Raw genomic sequence first — 22,214 nt, forward strand, 5'->3', positions numbered from 1 at the left:
ATACTTTTATAACCCTCCGCCCTGGCTGTCTATGACTCAAGAAAGAATCTCAGTGAAACGGACGGATGTTCCCGGTGAAAAACGTGTCTACGTCTCGTTAGTGGAATCCATTTGGATGGGCTGTACTTTTAGCCCTGACCCCACAATCTAGCCCTTCCTCTGCTTTTGTCAAAGTGAATTGGAATTGCGCTTGAAACCACCTCTCTCTCTACTTTTTTTTTTTTTTTTTACCCACTGTGCTCCACCGCATGAAAAGAGGCACTGCGAAGTGCACGCAACGTACTGCTGTGATAAGTAGAGGGATGACGGATTGCTTCTCCCGCCTCCGTGTTGCCCGCCCAGCTGCTGCAGCTCAACTCGAATGTCACCCGAGAGAAGCTGAAACATCGAGTTGGCGGTGCCAGAGGAGTGACAGAGGCGAAGCGAAGGTGATCGCGACCGAATGTCCTCTGCACTGCGTGCTAACGGAGGTGACACGTACCAAACCGAGAGCCAGAAACAGAGCCGGAAATGTCACAACGGCATCAAAACATTCAGGACGCTAATACCTTTCACACAGGTTTCTGTTGAAACTTGAGACGTCTTGATTTACAGCAACTAACATGCTAGTTAGTAGCTTATATTATACATATGCTCTTGTTAAATAAATCTCAACTAGCATAGCATTGTTTATAACTAGCAACTAAAATGTTTTTTTTTTTTATTTTCCTAGTATAAATATATAGTTAGCATCCCAATTAGGGAAGAATAAATAAATGAATTAATTAAATAATTAATTAATAATATAAACTGTATAATATATTATAATATTTTTGTAATAAAATAAAAAAAATAAATAATTAAATAAATAAATAAACTAAAGACCCCATTAGAACCTGAAGAAGCAAATAATATTATAATGAAGTAGAGACTGAAAGGATTAAGTCTTAAGTAATTAGGGATTATTACTAATGATGTTTAAAAATAAATAAATAAAGAGGGCTTGGGAAACATTTTGAAGCATTGAACATTTTGAAACTTATGCTTCTGACGCAGCACTGATGTTTAAAAAAACAGCTTATTGTGGTGGTTTGTAGTAATCTACAGAGACTGTCTAGTGGTTTACTTCTGTTCCATGCTGAGATCAGACGTAAGAATGATGCTGATGCTGATGCTGATACGCTTTAAAAAGATCAGCGACAAAGCGAATTCCTCCACTGAGCACCAAGCGTATGATACAGTAAAAGCGGCACATGAATTCATTTCTCTTATAATCTATTCATAGTGTCAATGGGGGCTCTTTTATTAAGGATGTACAGTATATGATGGATTTGAGGACCCTGACTTAAGCTTTATTGACATTTATTAACTAACTGCATCATTTACAGATTTATGGTATAATTAAAGTGTCTTTAAACTTCACTACGGGGGAAAATAAGTGATTCCGGTTATCCAAGATGGCTATATCTTGTTACAGTCCATAGAACATGGAGGGACTGTATTCATATTTCTAGATTCATACCATTTAGAACAACAGGATATTTATTGACATGATTTCTGTTTTTGAGGTGAAATTATTTTTTTTTGTGCAAACATCAGACACAAAAATGTCACTTTACACTATAAATTTTTAGCATTGTTTTGTAATGATAACCTGAGTGATAACCTGAGTTACATGACTTATGATGCTGGATATAAAAACACCCCTGTTGAGATGGAATTATGAAAATAAGATAAATCATTCTAATATTTTTTTTTTCAATTTTCCCTGTTTTTTTTTCCCTTAAATGTTTCTGTAATTTTACAGAACATGTAGAAAAACTTTGGACATGATTCATCCTGCTTTCCTTTTCTTCTTTTATCACAAAATACCTGCCATTTTCACTGGACGGTGTAGACTTTTTGATATACGTATATTTATAGAGAGTAAACTTATCATCAGGAATTTTTTTTCTCCTTTCAAATGATCTTTTCACATTATTCATGCAACTTCACACATCTTGTCAGAAATCCTTTGTGCCTAATTACCATAAAATATTTAAATACAATTCTAGAGTCATTGAGACGTTTACAGCTCTAATAGCACCTATCAGTGAATCCTATGGATCTTCTTTCAAGGATTAAAAGGTCATAAGTGAAGTTAAAAAGAAGTCCACACCTCCTCTTTTAGCCGGGGGTATTGTTATTGAAACAGTTTGAGCACAGATGTTGTTGTTTCATCTGCAGACACAACGTTCTTGCTTTGAACTCTGCAACCGTCTAGACGAAGCGGTTTAATTTGTAAATAATGTCAATCTGCCGTTTTATTTTATTATAATCTTACCTGAAATTTCTCTCTACAGGCAAATCATCCTTAAGCTAGTTACTGGAGTGTTTTTCTTCTACAGTGCTGATTGGTCAGTGAGTGTTTTTACGGAAACTGCAGTTCAACCATAAATCACAAGGTTTAATCAATGCACTGGTTCAAATCCGTCATCGTTTCTATATTAACGTCTTACAGAGGAATGCGGTAGTGTGGTGAAAGTTCCACATAAAAAGATCTAAAACCATGCATAATCCTTGATAAGGTTTTTTTTTTCTAAAGATTTATTTAACCTTTACGGAAGGAGTCTCCAGTCCTAACGGAAAAGTCTTCAGTTCAGAGATTTCTACCTTCAAGAAAAAGAAAAGAGAGGCTGGTGAGGGATAGACATAACAAGAACAAACAAGTTTTGCGGATGTTTTCCTACACAAAATGTAATTATAAATGGATAAAGATTACAAGATGTTCTTTAACGACCATAAAGATGTAAGCAGCAGATTGGGATGCGCCGTTAATGGAAATTAAATTCAATTTCACAGCAGTAAGTCTTTTTAGTGCTTTGTCACACTACATCATCGTTGATTTTTTTCCCTATAACAGCATGTCCCCAAGTGTTTTTTTCTTACGTAATCAAGACAGCAAGACCAGCTGTGAGATTTAAACTGTATCACTGGCCAGTGTGGAGGAAAGTAATTACTTTTTTGATGGGGATAAATCGTGTAAAGAATAAGGCTTTCCTCTGAGGCACGTCTCAATCGAAATCCATTTCAGGTAAAAAAAAAAAAAAGTGTGCATCCTTTCCAAAATCCCTGAGAAAGGTAAACAACGCTGGTTCACTCTCATCGAGGTGACCATTTTTTCTTCTCTAATCCACTAACGAATTCCTATCCTGGCACAGTGAGGTCGATTAGAACGGATTATCCAGGCAAAATTCATCCGCGTTAATGTTTGAAGGAGGAAAGGCCGGGTGCTCACTCTTCCCCGCCACCTACTAACTCTGTAAATATTTCCATTTGTCTATCAAAACTGGCACGAGGCCTTCTAAGCTACTCCTCCACTCTGTTCCAGTACTGATTTTCAATATCAGCATTTTGCACAGTGCACTCGGCTGAGAGTTGGCGGAGTGCATGTTGAGAGATTTAAACACAGTGCAACGGGGTTGATTTGCAGGTGACAGGTGTGTTTGTGCTCCTATTTTAGAGGTGAGTGTTAAACATATCAGCCATTTCATTTCAGTGATCAAAATGTGCTAGAAACTTCTAGAAGAGAGAGAGAGAGAGAGAGAGAGAGAGAGAGAAATTTCAAACTTTTCCCTCAAGCAAATGAGATGAACCAGGCTCTGGGTTGTGTGGCTTCCCATTAAACTGTGCACACACTTTAAAGACACCCTGAGATGGGAATTTGAATATGTTTTTCTTCTGCAACTTGATGCATTTCCAGAACAACATCTTTGTGTAGGCAGGCTTTCGGTTTTATCTGTTGGACGCTCTACAATCACTGCAATCGCTGCTTCTCTCTTCTTTGACCAAGAGAAATGGTTTTTCTGTCCAACTAGAGACATCATCCTGACAAACAAATGTCAGTTAGTCCTTAATTGTTTATTTTTGCCAACAGGCAGCACAGAATTTTGTATATATTTTATCTATTGACAAAAAATTGTGAATAGTCGTTCTTGTGACCTGGTGTATTTGTTGAAGTTCTACTCTAAAGGCAGAGTAGGAGATCCTAAAACATACGCGAATGTATAAGGAACCATTGGTCTAAGAGCCTGAGAGCATGTTGACACAATAATGTTCCACCTAGCATGTTTAAACACTTTTTGGTTTGTTTCTCAATCTAAGGCTTTCTCTTTACACTTTACAAGTAGAACCTCATGAAAGATACCTTGAAAGATTGAAAGTAGGTGCCTTTAAAGGTTCTATGTGGAGCCTTAAAACATCAAGCCTTCCCTTAATACTTTTTATGTAGAACTTCTTTGGATAGGTAAAAACTAAATGACCCTACAGCAGAGAGTTTACACTGTCTGATTACCAGGTAACACCTCTTTGGAAAAAGATCTTTATATAAATATAATATAAAAATAAATATAATATAAAATGTTCCATATAGAACCCCACTTTAAAGGCTTTCCGACTAGAACCTCTTTGGAAAGGTAAAACTTTGCTGCATTTAAAAAAAAAAATCCATGTATTGTCTTACAACACAACAATTTACTCTTTCAGAAAAAGGTTCCAAGTAAAACCTCTTTTGGAAAGATGGAAATGCTGCCCAGCCTAAGAGCCCCTGAGCAACCACTTTTCTAAGGATGTACAATTGTGTGAATGGGTTCTCCACCTTAATCACCACTCCCGCCAATCATAATCAATCTCCACCAGTACCATACTCCAACGCTTTCTCCCTGCCTCCACTTCCCCTTTCCCCCATCAGTCTGGACACTGGTCCATTAAAAATGTTGTGGCTTGTGGTCTGGTTCTTGTGGTTTAAAAGGTTAGAAGACTACAGTATAATAGGGAGCAGGGAGGGTGGAACAGGAGGGGTGCAAGCTCAGAGCCTCAGGGTGCCTGTGGAACACAAGCCCCCTGAGGGTGATCCAGTCTTTCTGCTGAGCTAATTAAGGAGCACTGTTCAGGGTGATTACTTTCCATTGTGTAATTACGGAGCAAGCTGTTGAGCGGCTGTTTGCGGGAACCCATGGCTCTCCCGGAAGAGTGCAGTGAATTCAAAAAGATGACCTTCAGTTCTCCTGGAAAAGAAATGAAATGACCACTCATACATATCCATATCCAGTATATAAACATGCAAATATAAACATACAAATACAGCAAGAAAGACCACAAACTTATCTAGAAGCTGGTCTCTTGTGGGTGTGTACTGTCCGGTGTTTTATTTTTAGTTCTGCTGCGAAAAGAGGACTAAATATAAAACCTGCTGCCCACTATATTATTTATACACATAAGTTTATTTAAAATGTATTAATTTTTAGCTGATTGGAAGTTACATACATTTAAGAGAAAAGAACGTGTCCTTAAAGGTTTCAATCCCTTTCTAATTTTAAAGTAGAATCTCTTTTGAAAAGGAAAACTCATGCCTGTAGAAACTACTAATAGTTACTCTAGGACTAAAGTCACATCAGACTACACATGCTAAAGGATTGGTGCAAGGAATAATCCGACTTCACCACATAATATCTAATTTGCACAGGTTGAAAAAGATCGCAATTAAAAACGTTAGCGGTTTGTCAGATTCCACTATTCCTGAAATGGTGGCTCCATGACACCTACATAGACAGACAATTGTAATCTGTCACTTTCACAGAATCCATACAGTGGAGGAATATGGTAGCTCAGGCTTTAATATCAGTGTCCATAAGGTTATGAGCTCAAATCCCAGGATTACCAGAAAACCGATATTAAGCCTGCTCAGCTCTGTGGTGGGATTTCTTTCCGCCCCGATTGGATTATAAATCACACCATCCAGTGTCACCCTGAAAAAGATGGGTTCCCTTTTTCGAGTCTCTCTAAATTCCTTCCTAGGGGAGATTTCTTCACCACTTTTTTTGCTTGTTAAGAATCTAAATATCTAATTATATAAAGCTCTTGAATAACCACAAAGCCAGACTAAAAGTTCTTATGGGAAACAACATACACTATATTGCCAAAAGTATTCGCTCACCTGCCTTGACTCGCATATGAACTTAAGTGACATCCCATTCCTAATCCATAGGGTTCAATATGACGTCGGTCCACCCTTTGCAGCTATAACAGCTTCAACTCTTCTGGGAAGGCTGTCCACAAGGTTTAGGAGTGTGTTTATGGGAATTTTTGACCATTCTTCCAGAAGCGCATTTGTGAGGTCACACACTGATGTTGGACGAGAAGGTCTGGCTCTCAGTCTCCGCTCTAATTCATCCCAAAGGTGTTCTATCGGGTTGAGGTCAGGACTCTGTGCAGGCCAGTCAAGTTCCTCCACACCAGACTCTGTCATCCATGTCTTTATGGACCTTGCTTTGTGCACTGGTGCACAGTCATGTTGGAAGAGGAAGGGGCCAGCTCCAAACTGTTCCCACAAAGTTGGGAGCATGGAATTGTCCAAAATGTCTTGGTATGCTGAAGCATTCAGAGTTCCTTTCACTGGAACTAAGGGGCCAAGCCCAGCTCCTGAAAAACAACCCCACACCATAATCCCCCCTCCACCAAACTTTACACTTGGCACAATGCAGTCAGACAAGTACCGTTCTCCTGGCAACCGCCAAACCCAGACTCGTCCATCAGATTGCCAGATGGAGAAGCGCGATTCGTCACTCCAGAGAACGCGTCTCCACTGCTCTAGAGTCCAGTGGCGGCGTGCTTTACACCACTGCATCCGACGCTTTGCATTGCACTTGGTGATGTATGGCTTGGATGCAGCTGCTCGGCCATGGAAACCCATTCCATGAAGCTCACTGCGCACTGTTCTTGAGCTAATCTGAAGGCCACATGAAGTTTGGAGGTCTGTAGCGATCGACTCTGCAGAAAGTTGGCGACCTCTTCGCACTATGCGCCTCAGCATCCGCTGACCCCGCTCCATCAGTTTACGTGGCCTACCACTTGGTGGCTGAGTTGCTGTCGTTCCCAAACACTTCCACATTCTTATAATACAGCTGACAGTTGACTGTGGAATATTTAGGAGCGAGGAAATTTCACGACTGGATTTGTTGCACAGGTGGCATCCTATCACAGTTCCACGCTGGAATTCACTGAGCTCCTGAGAGCGACCCATTCTTTCACAAATGTTTGTAAAAACAGTCTGCATGCCTAGGTGCTTGATTTTATACACCTGTGGCCATGGAAGTGATTGGAACACCTGATTCTGATTATTTGGATGGGTGAGCGAATACTTTTGGCAATATAGTGTATATTCAGCCTCTACAAATAAAGACTACGCCCTTGGGTAGGTTTTTTAGGAATTTTTGGGGAGGTTTGAGGTCACTATTGGCTTGAGTTAAGTCATTCAGTCAAGTTACTCAACATGACTTCCTGTTTCAGAAGGAAATCTGTTAACACATGGAATCAAAACTCAACTGATTGTTTGACCTAAGCATGTTCTAGGCCACAATTCTGACTCCTGACTTGGACTTTAACATCCACCATCCCCTGATTCGTAAGAAACAGCTTTCTGAAGCACGTTTGAATCAGTGAAGATTATTCAGTGATGCCGCTGGTGCTGTAAACCTCTCTGTGCAAGAGAAGAAAGGAGAACATTTGCTGTCTCCCCCACAGGGACGCGCAAGAAGGAAAATGCCATCAATAATCCAGACTGGATTTACCTATTCATATAGAGAAATGACCTAATAAGGGCAATAAAAAGGAAATCTGTGTCACCTTTATACACCTTTTCACACCAGCATGGCCTAGTTTATCTGTAACAATGCCGCTCAGTATTTATATACTTTCCAAACCATGCAAAACTAATGTTGTGTTTTCATCTGTGTTTGTCACGCGCTGCTGCCACTATTACATCGGCGCACAGGAAGGGAGCAGGAAAACCTGATGAACAATGACAGCAGCCATTGTTTTGCTGCAAAACCCATTTCTGCCAATGAATATCACTAGAACATGTCAATTGAACTGTGTTCTACCATCAAACTGCACTGCCCTGAACAGAATAATTTCAGATAAATCACCCCACTACAGTCTCCTCTACATCCATTTGCATGTTCCTTCTGCATGAAGCTACAGTACATGTCCTGGAAAAATAAAAAAAAGTTTAACTTTTAGTTAAAATGTTAAAGAGCTGGAAAGGCAGAATGTCACTCTCTGTGATCCCTTCAGGGGCATTTGGATAATGATGATGTTTACAAGAAAATGAAGCAGAGTTTGGAGCCAATTAGCACTTCAAATCTGTGTAGCTTCATTTGCAGCTGCGGAAATAAACATAAAAAAAAAAAACCTGACAAACAAGTGTGGCATCATTCAAAAAAGGTGAGACAGGCCAGAGTGAGAAAAAGAGTGAGTCTCACCGCACCGGTATTACAGTAGCTGCGATGTTTTATTGTTTAAACCCAGCAAGCGCACACGCAACTCGTCATATGAGCACACGCTGAGCTTATGATATGATGACGGCCCGTGGAAATGCAGTGCCATCATCCAGTGGGGAGCAGCAAAGACAATTTCTTTGATTGCCACAAAACTCGAGTTGCATCGTGAGAGAACGTAATGCAGCGGCATCTCTGCACAGCTGGTGGCCATTCCAGGCAAATCACAAATCCCACCACGAAAACGCAATGACGGGAAGACGCGACGTGCATCGTCAATGTTTGCCGCAGAAGGAACGCATTTGATCCGATGTTTAGTGGTAAAAAAAAAAAAAAAAAGGGAAACTAAATCACGAAAATAAATCAGCTGATTTATGGAGCAGCTTTGTTCTATTTTTTAATTCTCCACACGACATCTTTAAATAAACGACTCAAGAAAGTCAAAATCAATTCAACTCTGTACATGCTGCACACATCTGCTGAGAATCCTCATAAATCTCAGACAACAAATATAAATTGCGGATGTTTTATTCAAGAATCACTGAAGTACTGTATTTTACAGGAATCCATATTTTCTGCCACATTCGTGGCCCTGAGCCTGAACAGGAAAATGATGTTGGATAATCTGCATTACCCTTTCAGCCTTACATTTAGATTTAACACATGAGCGCAGACTTTAAGGCTGACCTCAAGACAAACTCAGATCACATACTTCGATAATTAATGAGCTTAAAAAAAACCTCAATATTAAGCAGGAAATACAGTCTTGTCTTCTCTGTGCACACCCCAGCACTTTGACAACACAGTAATAAAACTGAACAAGAAAATAAAAGTGACAGCGGAGCAATGGGACGGGGAGCGATGACTGATAGAGCGATTAAATAAAACATACACAAGTTAAACAAAGCAGTCTCAAATCAAATAAGAAGATATAATTCAAGAGCAAATCAAACACTTAGTAAATTGCATAACGCAGCCCGGTAAGATTAAATGGAACGTAAATCAATTAAAAAAACTTGACACTTAATAAAATAAACACTAAATAAAACTGTTTAGATTATATATCAGGATGAAAAATGCTAAATATCTGAGAACATAATAAACAAGATCTGCTGGATAAAAATAGCTAAAAAAAAATAAATAACACACATATACAGTACAAATCTGTCTCATGCATTAATTGTATTGTATGTATTAATTGTATTGCATGTATTTAACTTCATTAGATCTTATACTGTATAATATGTTGCTATTTATATCAGGTTTCTATTAACAAACAGTCAAAATTCAGTTCATTGGTACATTCAGTTTATTAGATGTTTTATTTTTCTTTTTTAAAATCTAGGATCAGGTAGCATTGCTATATCGCTATATAACAGCACCAGGGCTTCTGGATCGATCTGAAGCTCAGGTTAATGTCTGTGTGGGTTTCCTCATGGTTTTCCAGGTTTATTCCCAACACCAAAAACTTGCCTTTAGTCGTGATCGACTCAGTTGCCATTCCCTGGGTTTGACTGTCATACACAGTGTATAACTTTTCCACTATAGATTTTGCCTTATATAACTCAGAAATTAAAGGGGAAAAAAAGCTGGACCCAGTCTTCAAATCACCAGAACTGAAATATAAACCCTGAGCTCTCAGGCTGATCCAACGTGTTTTATGCACGGACCGGACTGCCCCTTGAGTGGACTGGCTTTGATCCGAAGCTTGCGTCTGGTTTCTCTAAAAAGGTCATTCAATAAACAGCTTGTTTACATGGCTGTCTGGCTCAACATCTCTCACTTCTTTCAAAGCACAAAGCAAACCAAGTCGTCTTAAAATCAGACTTTTTTTAATAAACTGGATTCATTTCTTTGACAGCATTAGCAAGAACTTCCTTTCCCCCCTCATTTATAATGAAATCGATTCTGTTTTTTTTATATTTCCAATGAGATTCCATCATTCTTTAGTAATAGAAGATATTAAATGTGTGTCTTATCGACTGAACAGAGTACACTGAACACACAGCACAGAGGAACATATTAAAAGAATCGATATGAGGTGCTTAGGAGACCGCAATCAACTTGGTGTGTTGCCAAATCTATAAAGCAAAAGATGCATGAACATTATATTTACATATATATGCAGTATATATATATATATATATATGTATATATACAGAGACCACTGCAAAGTAATCAGTTTCTTATGTTTTTTTCTTACAGGGTCATGTATTGGTGAGATGAACAGTTTTGTTTCATTTTTTGTGACCTGCTGACAATATTTCTCCTAAATTCAAAATATAATTATTGTTATTTAGAGTGTATATTTAAAGGAAATTACAACACATCAAAATAAGCCAAGATCATGCAGTATTTGCAGAGCTTTAATAACTCAAATAAAACAAAATGCAAATAATTTGTAAACAAATTGTGTTAATGCTTTGGCTAAATAACATTAAGAAATCAGTATTTGGTGGAATAACCCCGATCTGCATGTGTGTGGGCTCCATGATCTCCACCAGTTTCTCACATTGCTGTTGGGGAACTTTATACCACTCTTTTTGCAAAAAAGCAAACAGCTCAGCTTTGCTTGATGGTTTGTGACCATCCATCTTCCTCTTGATGACATTCCAGAGGTTTTCAATAGGGTTCAAATCTGGAGATTGGGCAGTGGTCTCTTATTTTTATATTTTCTCTCTCTCTCTATATATATATATATATATATATATATATATATATATATATATATATATATATATATATATATAGATCAGTGGCGGGCTGTGCATTTCACACCTAGGCCTTCACTGGTGTCCTTCCTGAATTAATCCACCTCTATACCATCATTATGACGCCACCATGGGCATCACTAGGCCATTTCTACTCAGCCCTCCTAAAATTCTGCGATTCTCGATATCCTGTACACAAATTGGTGATCACCTCAGTCCCCTTTAAATTTCATATGAAAACGGCTCTTCCCTTCATTCAGTGCATTCTTCAATCTGCAGGCATCGCAGAACGAGGATCAGTGGACAAGTGTGTGTGTGAGTGTGTGTGTGTGTGTGATCAGGAAGACTTGTATTTGGCTTGTTCAGTACTCAAATGTTATACACATCTATGCAATACAGTGGAATGCTGCAATAAGTTTACCATCCTACCCTGTTAGTCAAACCTTTATTTTATTTCATTTATTTATTTTTTTTACTATTATACCCTCATTGGGGGCTGAGCCCCCCTTAAATGAAAATTCTAGAATCGCACCTGGACGCCACGGCAGTAGATACTAACCAATCGTTAAATAACGAAGTAAAAAAGAAATTAGTCTACAGTATTTCACACCTCACAAGGAACAGTCAATTTTATTATGGTTACTTTTCTCAAAAAAGACATTCTTGATGCCGTATTCAGCAAACTGCAATCTCCGGAGGACACAGCATTCAAAACGAGACACAGAGAATATAGAAACAATGTATATGGGCGGGTCGCTGCTTCTGACTTCTCCAATTATCCAATCAAAGGACGGGAAATTGCTGACGTAATCGTATGTCTGCTAGATGGCCCAAGTGACGCCAACTCGAAATCTGATTGGTTAAGGTAACAATTTCATTGCAACTCATTTTAAGCTACGGGCGCCTGCACTATTAACTCTGCAGGCCTAACGGCCAGGCAACACATGATGTCAGCCACTAGCTGAAATATGATTGGATAAATACTCTTAACATAAATATACACTACTGGAAGCAGCGCAACTGAGAGAAAAGCTATGAAATGTAGTGAATAGACTATTGGGAATAATTTAATACACATTCATGGAAAAATATATTAATTATATTAAAATGCAAGTCAGTGATTCAGATCACTGCTGTTTAGGCCAGCTTCTCAGGGCCTTGCTGACCCTGACAGTCCACCACTGAGATATATATACAGTATGTATGGTTTAAAAGTAAAGCTGTAACTCATAAGGAATAAAACAATCACTGATGTCTGTTTCATATCATGAAACTTAGATATCCTTATTTAAAATAAATGGTCCTGAGTCTGTGGTATTAACAGTAATGACAATTTCCTTCATAATGATAAGGCAAAGGTATATAAAATTGTTTATATTGTTTGTATAAGTTATGCTATAAGGTGAGTGCAGTGTGTGCTTCATTCCTGTAAGTAACTACATCAACAAATCTTGGCTGTTTTTGCACCTTAACAGTCTCTTCATTGTTTCTGTTACACACACACACTCATGGAGTTTAGTAACTCATGTTTTTTATCTTACCCAAAATTCTTAAACATGCATCTTTATCAGAATAATTATGTTTGCATTTTACCTTGATAAAACAAATGTTGTTCGAGTAATCAAAAAGTATGAAGAATAATAGAAGGTATTAAATTGTATAGAAATTACATATATGGTTAAGATATACATATAAATATATAAATATATATATATATATATATATATATATATATATATATATATATATATTTGCCTGCACATAGTCCTGACCTCAACCTGATAGAACATCTTTGGGATGAACTCAGAGAGTGTGAAGATGGTGCTTTGTTTGGAATGCCGTCTTACGCTCCTGTTGGTTTGGTCTCTCTAAAGTACTGTTATTATGGCTCAGATACACTTATTTATGATCAACAATCTCAGATAGTTTGGAAACTTATTCTTTAATCTGGACAATGTTGTTTTGGATGCTGCCTTGGATGTTCCTCATGTGTATCTCCCACTGTTCCTGTCAGATGTCCCTCATTACCTGCGTCACCAGCCTCTTGTTGTTTCATGGAGGAAACGCAGCAGATGTTGGTGAGCGGAGTGCTTGCAGTTAGACTGAGAGCTATATGGGGGTATTGCGGTGGTCAGAGCGTGTGGCACATCCAGGAGGTTCCTATCATCTTTGGGTTACTGTGTTACTATTTACTACTATATAATCCATAAATACTATGGATTTTAATATCCATATTTGCTGCCCTATTAAGACAGGGATTCTCAGGAATTTCTGCAACCTTATTGACTCACTAAATTTTATATAATGGGTGCAAGGACCCACACATATCCATGGACACATTGGTCCTAGATTTCACACAGAGCCTTTCTATATCTGACACTGAGATAGGTGACAATAGCTTCTCTGATCACAAATCTGTTTTATTTACTCCTAACATTCCTGGTTGACCAGCTGTCACAGCTTTGCAAACTTGATGGACTCGACATTTTACAGCAAGTGCAGTGGATGAGTTTGCTTCAGCTTATATGTCATCTCAGTCTTTGAGTTTAATGGATTCATCTCCTGGGACTCAAAATGCTGATGAGTACCTCAGTCGTTTTAATGATACCTGTCTGAATATTTTAAATTCTATTGCCCCACTTAAGGCCAAACACCCTAAGAAAAAAATTGGAACCATGGCTAAATGACTCAATTCATTTGCTTAGACAAACTTATAAGGGATATGAACACAAATGGCCTGTGCCTGGTGGTGTGGTCAGGTACCCTTGAAGGTTTCGAATGGTCTGACGTGACACTTGGGTGCCTCTCACCTCCCTTAAATGTGCCTGGAGTTGAGTGGCATTCATCATCTGGTTCCGCAGGGCACTGTTCACAATGAAGTGGTCATCAACGTGGGATGTGGCCAAAGGACGTCCACTTCTATGCCTTTCTGTGACTCTTCCAGTCTCTCTGTATCTCTGTCGCAACCTGCTGATGACACTCTGTGACACTCTAAGCTCAGTGGCCACTTCCCCTAAGAACATCCTTTTTGAAGCCTCGCAATGGCGAGGTTCTGTTGATCAGTTGTTAGGTGTGGTCTTGGTCTCATGATGTCAAAATGTGAACAGCATGATGAAGAGGACTGTTTAAATACCAATTCTAATTGAACCAGAAAATTTATTGGTCGATTCATGGATCAAACACCAGTTGTGAATTTTACCGTTAAGCACCTTGTTAGAGAACAGCAAGTTCTGCAAAAAGTACTGAAACAAAACAGTTGGACATGTGCATTCAAAAGTGTAGAGAAGGTCAAATTAAGTTCACCTGTAAAAGTTATAGTGCATTTTAGGTGCATCCTGAAATTTCACCCGAAAGCCGAATATTCTTAACTTTTTGTGAGTAGTATATATACGGTATCTCACAAAAGTGAGTACACCCCTCAAATTTTAGTAAATATTTTATTATATCTTTTCATGTGACAACACTGAAGAAATGACACTCTGCTACAATGTAAAGTAGTGAGTGTATAGACTGTATAACAGTGTCAATTTGCTGTCCCCTCAAAATAACTCAACACACAGCCATTAATGTCTAAGCCGTTGGCAACAAAAGTGAGTACACCCCTAAGTGGAAATTGTCCAAATTGGGCCCAAAGTGTCAATATTTTGTTTGGCCACCATTATTTTCCAGCACTGCCTTAACCTTCTTGGGCATGGAGTTCACCAGAGCTTCACAGTTTGCCACTGGAGTCCTCTTCCACTCCTCCATGATGACATCACAGAGCTGGTGGATGTTAGAGACCTTGCGATCCCCCACCTTCCGTTTGAGGATGCCCCACATATGCTCAGTAGGGTTTAGGTCTGGAGACATGCTTGTCCATCACCTTTACCCTCAGCTTCTTTAGCAAGGCAATGGTTGTCTTGGAGGTGTGTTTGGGGTCATTATCATGTTGGAATACTGCCCTGCAGCCCAGTCTCCAAAGGGAGAGGATCATGCTCTGCTTCAGTATGTCACAGTACATGTTGGCATTCATGGTTCCCTCAATGAACTGTAGCTCCCCAGTGTTGGCAGCACTCATGCAGGCACAGACCATGACACTCCCACCACCATGCTTGACTGTAGGCAAGACACACTTGTCTTTGTACTTCTCATCTGGTTGCCCCCACACATGCTTGACGCCATCTGAACCAAATAAGTTTATCTTGGTCTCATCGGACCACAGGACATGGTTCCAGTAATCCATGTCCTTAGTCTGCTTATCTTCAGCAAATTGTATGCGGGCTTCCTTGTGCATCATCTTTAGTAGAGGCTTCCTTCTGGGATGACATGCAGACCAATTTGATGCCGTGTGTGGCATCTGGTCTGAGCACTGACAGGCTGACCCCCCACCCCTTCAACCTCTGCAGCAATGCTGGCAGCACTCATACATCTATTTCCCAAAGACAACCTCCGGATACGACGCTGAGCACGTGCACTCAACATCTTTGGTCAACCATGGCGAGGCCTGTTCTGAGTGGAATCTGTCCTGTAAAACTGCTGTATGGTCTTGCCCAACATGCTGCAGCTCAGTTTCAGGGTCTTGGCAATCTTCTTATAGCCTAGGCCATCTTTATGTAGAGCAACAATTCTTCTGTTCTTTGCCATGAGGTGCCATGTTGAACTTCCAGTGACCAGTATGAGAGAGTGTGAGAGCGATAACACCAAATTTAACACACAGAATCTGGTTGACTGGGATAGGATATGGCCTGGAAGAAAACATCCAGGGTAGCAGCAAACATTTTCCTGGACCATTCATTCATAGCTCCATAGACCCTGCTATGGAGCTATGAGCGGGGGTTCTGTAACAGACTGCAACCAAATCCCCCCTTCCCCCCTGGACCACCAGAGGGAGCCCTTGTCAGAATACTGAGTGGAGTCAAGTTCACTTTCAGTTTTATGGGCTTTTATACTGTGTTGGTGCTAGTTTTTTGGTTTGAAGTATTGTTAGTGTTTTGCCACATACCGAGCCATTGTTCACTACCTCAAGTTTGACAGTGTTTCTGTTCTCTGTTTTTGCACTTCTTGGATTTAGGTGTTTCTCAGAATTGATTGTCTGACTGTCTTTACTGTGTTTCTTGGACTTATCTGTCCAGTCTTTTACCAAGGTTTTGCCTCTGATTTGGCTTTGTTTGCTTGGAATATTTTCTAATAAACTCCCCGAATGTATTTCACTCTGCCTGCTGCTGATCCATCATTACACTTGTGGAACACTGAATATAAACTTAGTCTGCTTAGAGAAGTTGCCATTTAGATCTATGAACTAAACAATCAAATAAGAATTGGGCCAAGAGAGGACTGTCTCTAACATGAACAACATTTTCTAGCCTATTAAGTAGAATAGTGTGGTCAATGGTGTCAAAAGCTGCATAAATAACAAGCAACACCATCAAGGAGTCACAACCCTGATCAAAGACCAGTAACAGGTAATTTACCACTTTAACCAGTGCTGTCTCTGTTCTATGATGAGGCCTAAATCCTGACTGTTACATTTCATGAATGTTATTCCTATATACAGGGGTTGGACAATGAAACTGAAACACTGGCCAATTTAGTGTTGGAGGTTTCATGGCTAAATTTGACCAGCCTGGTGGCCAATCTTCATTGATTGCACATTTCACCAGTAAGAGCAGAGTGTGAAGGTTTAATTAGCAGAGTAATAGCACAGTTTTGCTTAAAATATTGCAATGGACAACATTATGGGTGACATATCAGAGTTCAAAAGAGGACAACTTGTTGGTGCACGTCTTGCTGGCGCATCTGTGACTAAGACAGCAAGTCTTTGTGATGTATCAAGAGCCACGGTATCCAGGGTAATGTCAGCATACCACCAAGAAGGACGAACCACATCCAACAGGAGTAACTGTGGACGCAAGAGGAAGCTGTCTGAAAGGGATGTCCAGGTGCTAACCCGGATTGTATCCAAAAAACATAAAACCACAGCTGCCCAACTCACTGCAGAATTAAATGTGCACCTCAACTCTCCTGTTTCCACCAAAACTGTCCGTCGGGAGCTCCACAGGGTCAATGTACATGGCCGGGCTGCTATAGCCAAACCTTTGGTCACTCGTGCCAATGCCAATGCCAAACGTCGGTTTCAATGATGCCAGCAGCGAAAATCTTGGGCTGTGGACAATGTGAAACATGTATTGTTCTCTGATGAGTCCACCTTCACTGTCTTTCCCACATCCGGGAGAGTTACGGTGTGGAGAAGCCCCAAAGAAGCGTAGCACCCAGACTGTTGCATGCCCAGAGTGAAGCATGGGGGTGGATCAGTGATGGTTTGGGCTGCAATATCATGGCATTCCCTAGGCCCAATACTTGTGCTAGATGGGCGCGTCACTGCCAAGGACTACCGAACCATTCTGGAGGACCATGTGCACCCAATGGTTCAAACATTGTATCCTGAAGGCGGTGCCGTGTATCAGGATGATAATGCACCAATACACACAGCAAGACTGGTGACAGAGTGGTTTAATGAACATGAAAGTGAAGCTGAACATCTCCCATGGCCTGCACAGTCACCAGATCTAAATATTATTGAGCCACTTTGGGGTGTTTTGGAGGAGCGAGTCAGGAAATGTTTTCCTCCACCAGCATCACGTAGTGACCTGGCCACTATTCTGCAAGAAGAATGGCTCAAAATCCCTCTGGCCACTGTGCAGGACTTGTATCTGTCATTCCCAAGACGAATTGATGCTGTATTGGCCGCAAAAGGAGGCCCTACACCATACTAATGAATTATTGTGGTCTAAAACCAGGCGTTTCAGTTTCATTGTCCAACCCCTGTAGGTATGCACATAACTGCTGTGCTACAACCTCTAGGATCTTGGAGATAAAGGGAAGGTTTGATATTGGCCTATAGCTGGACAGATGAAAGAGTTGGGCCAAGGTGGGTTTTTTAATCATGGGTTTGACAGCTAGTAGATTAAAAGATTTAGGCACATAGCCAGTGCCAAGGGAAGAATTTATTATTTTTAGAAAGGGTTTGGTAGCTACTGGTATTATCTGTTTAAAGAAATATGTAGGTAAAGATCTAGTATGATAGTTTTTTCAAGAAGAAATTAGTGAAATTAAATGAGTCTCTCAAAGTGGAGTAAAACATTCTAAGTGCTGATCAGAAATAGTTATATTATCTACAGGATTATCTATCAAATTGTTTGGTTTTTAACAGTCTGAATTTTCTGCCTGATTTTATCAATTTCTCTAGTGAAATAATTCATAAACTAATTGATGCTGCATATTGATGGTGTGCACTTTTCTACAGTGGTTTTACTCCTAGTTAATTTTGCTACAGTATTAAACAAAAATTTATGATTATTTTTGTTATCTTCAATTAGGATGGAGAGATGTGCTGATCTAGCAACACTAAGAGATTTTTTGTAGTTTAGAAGTCTACCACACTTTTCTTCCATGCTAATTGAAATTCTGATAAACTAGCCAGGGTTTCTTCTCTTTAATTATTTTCCTTTTGAGTTGAGCTACAATATCTAGGGTGTAGCAAAACACTAACTCTAAGTAATCAGTTGCCCGATCAAGTATTGTGGTGTCAGACGGTGATGTGGCATATTGCATATATCGTGTCTAAGACACATTTTAAACAAAACAATATAATGGTCTGAGATAGCTTCTGGCTGTGGAAGTGTGACTATATTTTCTACATTTAGTTTGAAAGTTTTAGAACTCTAAATAGACCAAGAGTGTATAAGTGGGTCCTATTATTGATGAAATGTAATTTTTAAAAAGAGAATAATAATCCAAGGCAGACCATGTTTGATAGAACATTCCCAGACCCCAGATCTAAAGCTTGCAGAGCTTCCATGAGATGCAATGGTAGAATTGGTAGAAAATTCTAGAATCTGCAAGAGATCACAATCAACTCTGTGTGTTGCCAAATCTATTAATCAAATGATGCATGGACAGGATATTTACATATGTGTATATATATGGTTCAAAAAATGGATTTATCACATTAAGCTAAGTTAATCTATAACTCATAAGAAATAAAACAATCATGTATGTGCTGTTACAGATATTCAGCCATGGAGCTACTCCTACCACCTTCAAGGCCATCCCCTTACTGACCTCACTTTCTTCTTTTTTCTGTTTCATATCATGAAAACTAGGCATCATTGTTTAAAATTACTGGTCCTTAATCTGTGGTATTTATGATAATTTCCTTCATAATGAAAGGGAAAAGGTATGTAAAATTGTTCACTCTGTAAGTTATGCAGTAAGGTGAGTGCAGGGTGTGCTTCATTCCTGTAAATGACTAATGAATATCTTGGTAGCACAAAAAGACCTTTATATGCTCTATCATTCAGTCACATTCACACAACTAGCTTCCTTTTCACTCAGCTTCTTAAAACAAACAATGTTAGGGAAATCCCCCCAAAAATCAGACTGGTTACGAGAAAGGTGAATAAAATTAAGAAAACAGATCAGAAAAAAGCAGCCAGTATTGCTTCAGACATCTGTGAGAATGACCAGATGCAAAAAGAACATTCAACACAGGATCAATGATCATCGGTACAGAGGAAGAATGAAATTTATAGAAAGAGAGCTGCTATTTTTATTCTCTCTGCAAAGAAAAAGTTTCTGTGACAAAAAGTACTAAAAAGTAACTAAATGATAAGGGTGTGTGTTATCTGTATTCCAACTAACGTGTGCACACACATACCTGTTCCATGGAAGGGTGGTGTAAGGTCAAGTCGAGCCAAGTGGCTTTGAAGGTCATTTTGACCATATATAAGGCTAAGAAGTAAACAAAAAATTATCCCACTGACATAAAGGGCATGTGTGCAAATTTGTAAAAATGCAAAAAAGTCAAATATAAAGAAAGCAGACTGAGGGCAAAGACAATAGTTGAGTATTGGTGCGTATGTGAGTGTGTGTGTGTGTGTGTGTAGGGCATTCCAGTCCCTGAGTGTCTGATGGCTTGAGGGAAAAAACTGTTATATAGCCTGGTTGCGAGGGCCTGAATGTTTCGGTACCTTTTTCCAGGTGGCAGGAGGGTGAAGTGTGTGTGGGAAGGGTGTGTGGGGTCATCCATAATGCTGTTGGCTTTGCGGATCCAGAGTGAGCATCTGGAGAAAGGTCTTCTTTCAGCTAAATAAAATTGAACTTGGATGGATCTGATGGTACCAGAATCAAACTGCTCAACCAGGGTACTTTAAAGCATGGATGTGAACATGGCTGGAGTAACAGTTACAGAAACCATGTCCAGGTTATCAAAGTTTTCTGTGACACAAAGGAAAGCAAACAAATAAATCAATTCATTGTGCCTTTTAAAGTGATCTGACAGTTCAAGGCAATCAACCTCTGAAGGAGTGAAAGGCTTGTCTAATCTGAATTCCAGCTAATGGCACAGACACACAAACACACCTGTATGGTGTAAGGTCTTAGACCACCCACTTTATTTGGTATAAATATGAGAGCTTAGATGTATTCTTGATTACATTATGTCGGTTTACTGTGTTTGTAGATTACTGCATATGTAGATTATAGTATTGCAACATTATAGTTGCTGTTTATGTTGAGGTTCGTATGTTAATCTTAAATAAATAAAATTTGTGGTAAAGTAAATTGCTGTGGCATAAGAGACATAAAGCTCTGTAGAACTTCATCACATTACACCTTGTTTAGTGGTTACTTCTGATGTCTGAATACTGATTTGGGAAATTTCAGTATTAAATTCTCACTAGACATGCATAATTCAACTCTGAACATGATGTCAATGAAATTTTAGGGTCTCACAATTCTGAATTATGATTATAATAGCGATGGGGTCTCAAGACACAGAGTGAGGTTTCATACACCAAGAGCTGACATGAGAAGAGGAAACATAATGGAGAGACTAGTCTTGAGGGTAAACACAGTTCAACCACATGTATCAAGGAAAGATAGAAAACAGGCAAAAATGTAAAGATAAGGCAGGATCATACCTGATAAATCTATCCAGCTCAGAAGTTATATGGTGCAAACAGGAACTGGGTGAGGTAATCGACGAGATGATTAGAACACAGTGGATAGCATCCTCTAGTAGCTCGGAGTAGAAATGTCTGGGCTGGGTGTTGCTTAATGTCAGTTAAGGGAACTTTTTGTAAAGCATTACTTTGAACATTAGCACACAGAGAGTCATCTAATGATACAATTGGTTGATCATGCTTCATGAGCTGAATCAGCAAATAATATCAGCAGTAGTTCATGCTTCTGGCATTTTATTATCTTATCCACAATTCTTCTTAATCATGCCTCTTTATTAAAAGAATTATTTTCCATTTAAATTGTAATGTTTATCTTTCTAAGATCATGTGATACCTGGCAGATGTTGTTGAAGTCGGTGGGAATGGAGGAGAGGCTTTCCATTTTAATGGCACTGCAAATGGTTCCATGTAAATCTGCTGAGCTTACCAATGTTGAGTATCCCAACATTCATGAAGTGATCCCCAAGGTAAAAAAAATAGACATCAAATCCATGTCCTACCAGAACAACACTACTAAAACTCAACACTACCAAATTGAGGCCTCCAAAAAAATCACCCGAACATCCTCCTGGTCTGTGACCGACCAACTGGAAATCATGTTCCGCCTGAAAGTGAAGGCAGGAATTCCACTGCTTGTGGAGAGCTCATCAGGATATGAAATAAAAAATGGTGATAGGTACATGTGCTCTTGAGTGCTACATGAGTTCTTCTCGTTTTCTTTTAAAGTTCCTCCAGGTAAAACCGTGGATGTGCACATCGTAATTGGTGAAGCTAAAGTTGATCTCCCATTCACTGGCAGCATCAGGATCACCTGCTGTAATGGTGGCATACTGGAGTTTAAAACCAGTGGAACCTACAAGGGTGTCACTTACTCTAATGGAAAACTTGGTGATGGAAGCTTGGTGTAGCTTTCAGTTAAATTCTTAACATGCTTTAAAAAGAGCAATATAATTAATCTCATATATAAGATAATTTAAATAGCTAATGTTTGTGTTTGATGTTAACTTGGTTTAATTGATTTGTTTTTATTATTAGCTTTTCATAATCATGATTCTTTGGGTTGATTTTTTTTCTCCAAATCTGTAAACCAATGAAAACAGTGATTTGATTTATTCTGTGAGTCTTCCAGTGGTGCAGACCCACAGTTATGATTCATAAAACATTCTTTACAAAACATTCTGAATTATGAACAAAATGTACCACTAGCT

General features: G+C 39.2%; 1 pseudogene; it reads left to right on the plus strand.

The window, feature by feature from the left end:
• The first annotated feature begins 442 nt into the window (after positions 1-442).
• On the plus strand, positions 443-21,914 carry LOC131364545 (aerolysin-like protein; annotated as a pseudogene).
• Positions 21,915-22,214: the final 300 nt, after the last annotated feature.

This window comes from Hemibagrus wyckioides, linkage group LG02 (assembly GCF_019097595.1).
Source record: "Hemibagrus wyckioides isolate EC202008001 linkage group LG02, SWU_Hwy_1.0, whole genome shotgun sequence".
Taxonomy (NCBI): Eukaryota; Metazoa; Chordata; class Actinopteri; order Siluriformes; family Bagridae; genus Hemibagrus; species Hemibagrus wyckioides.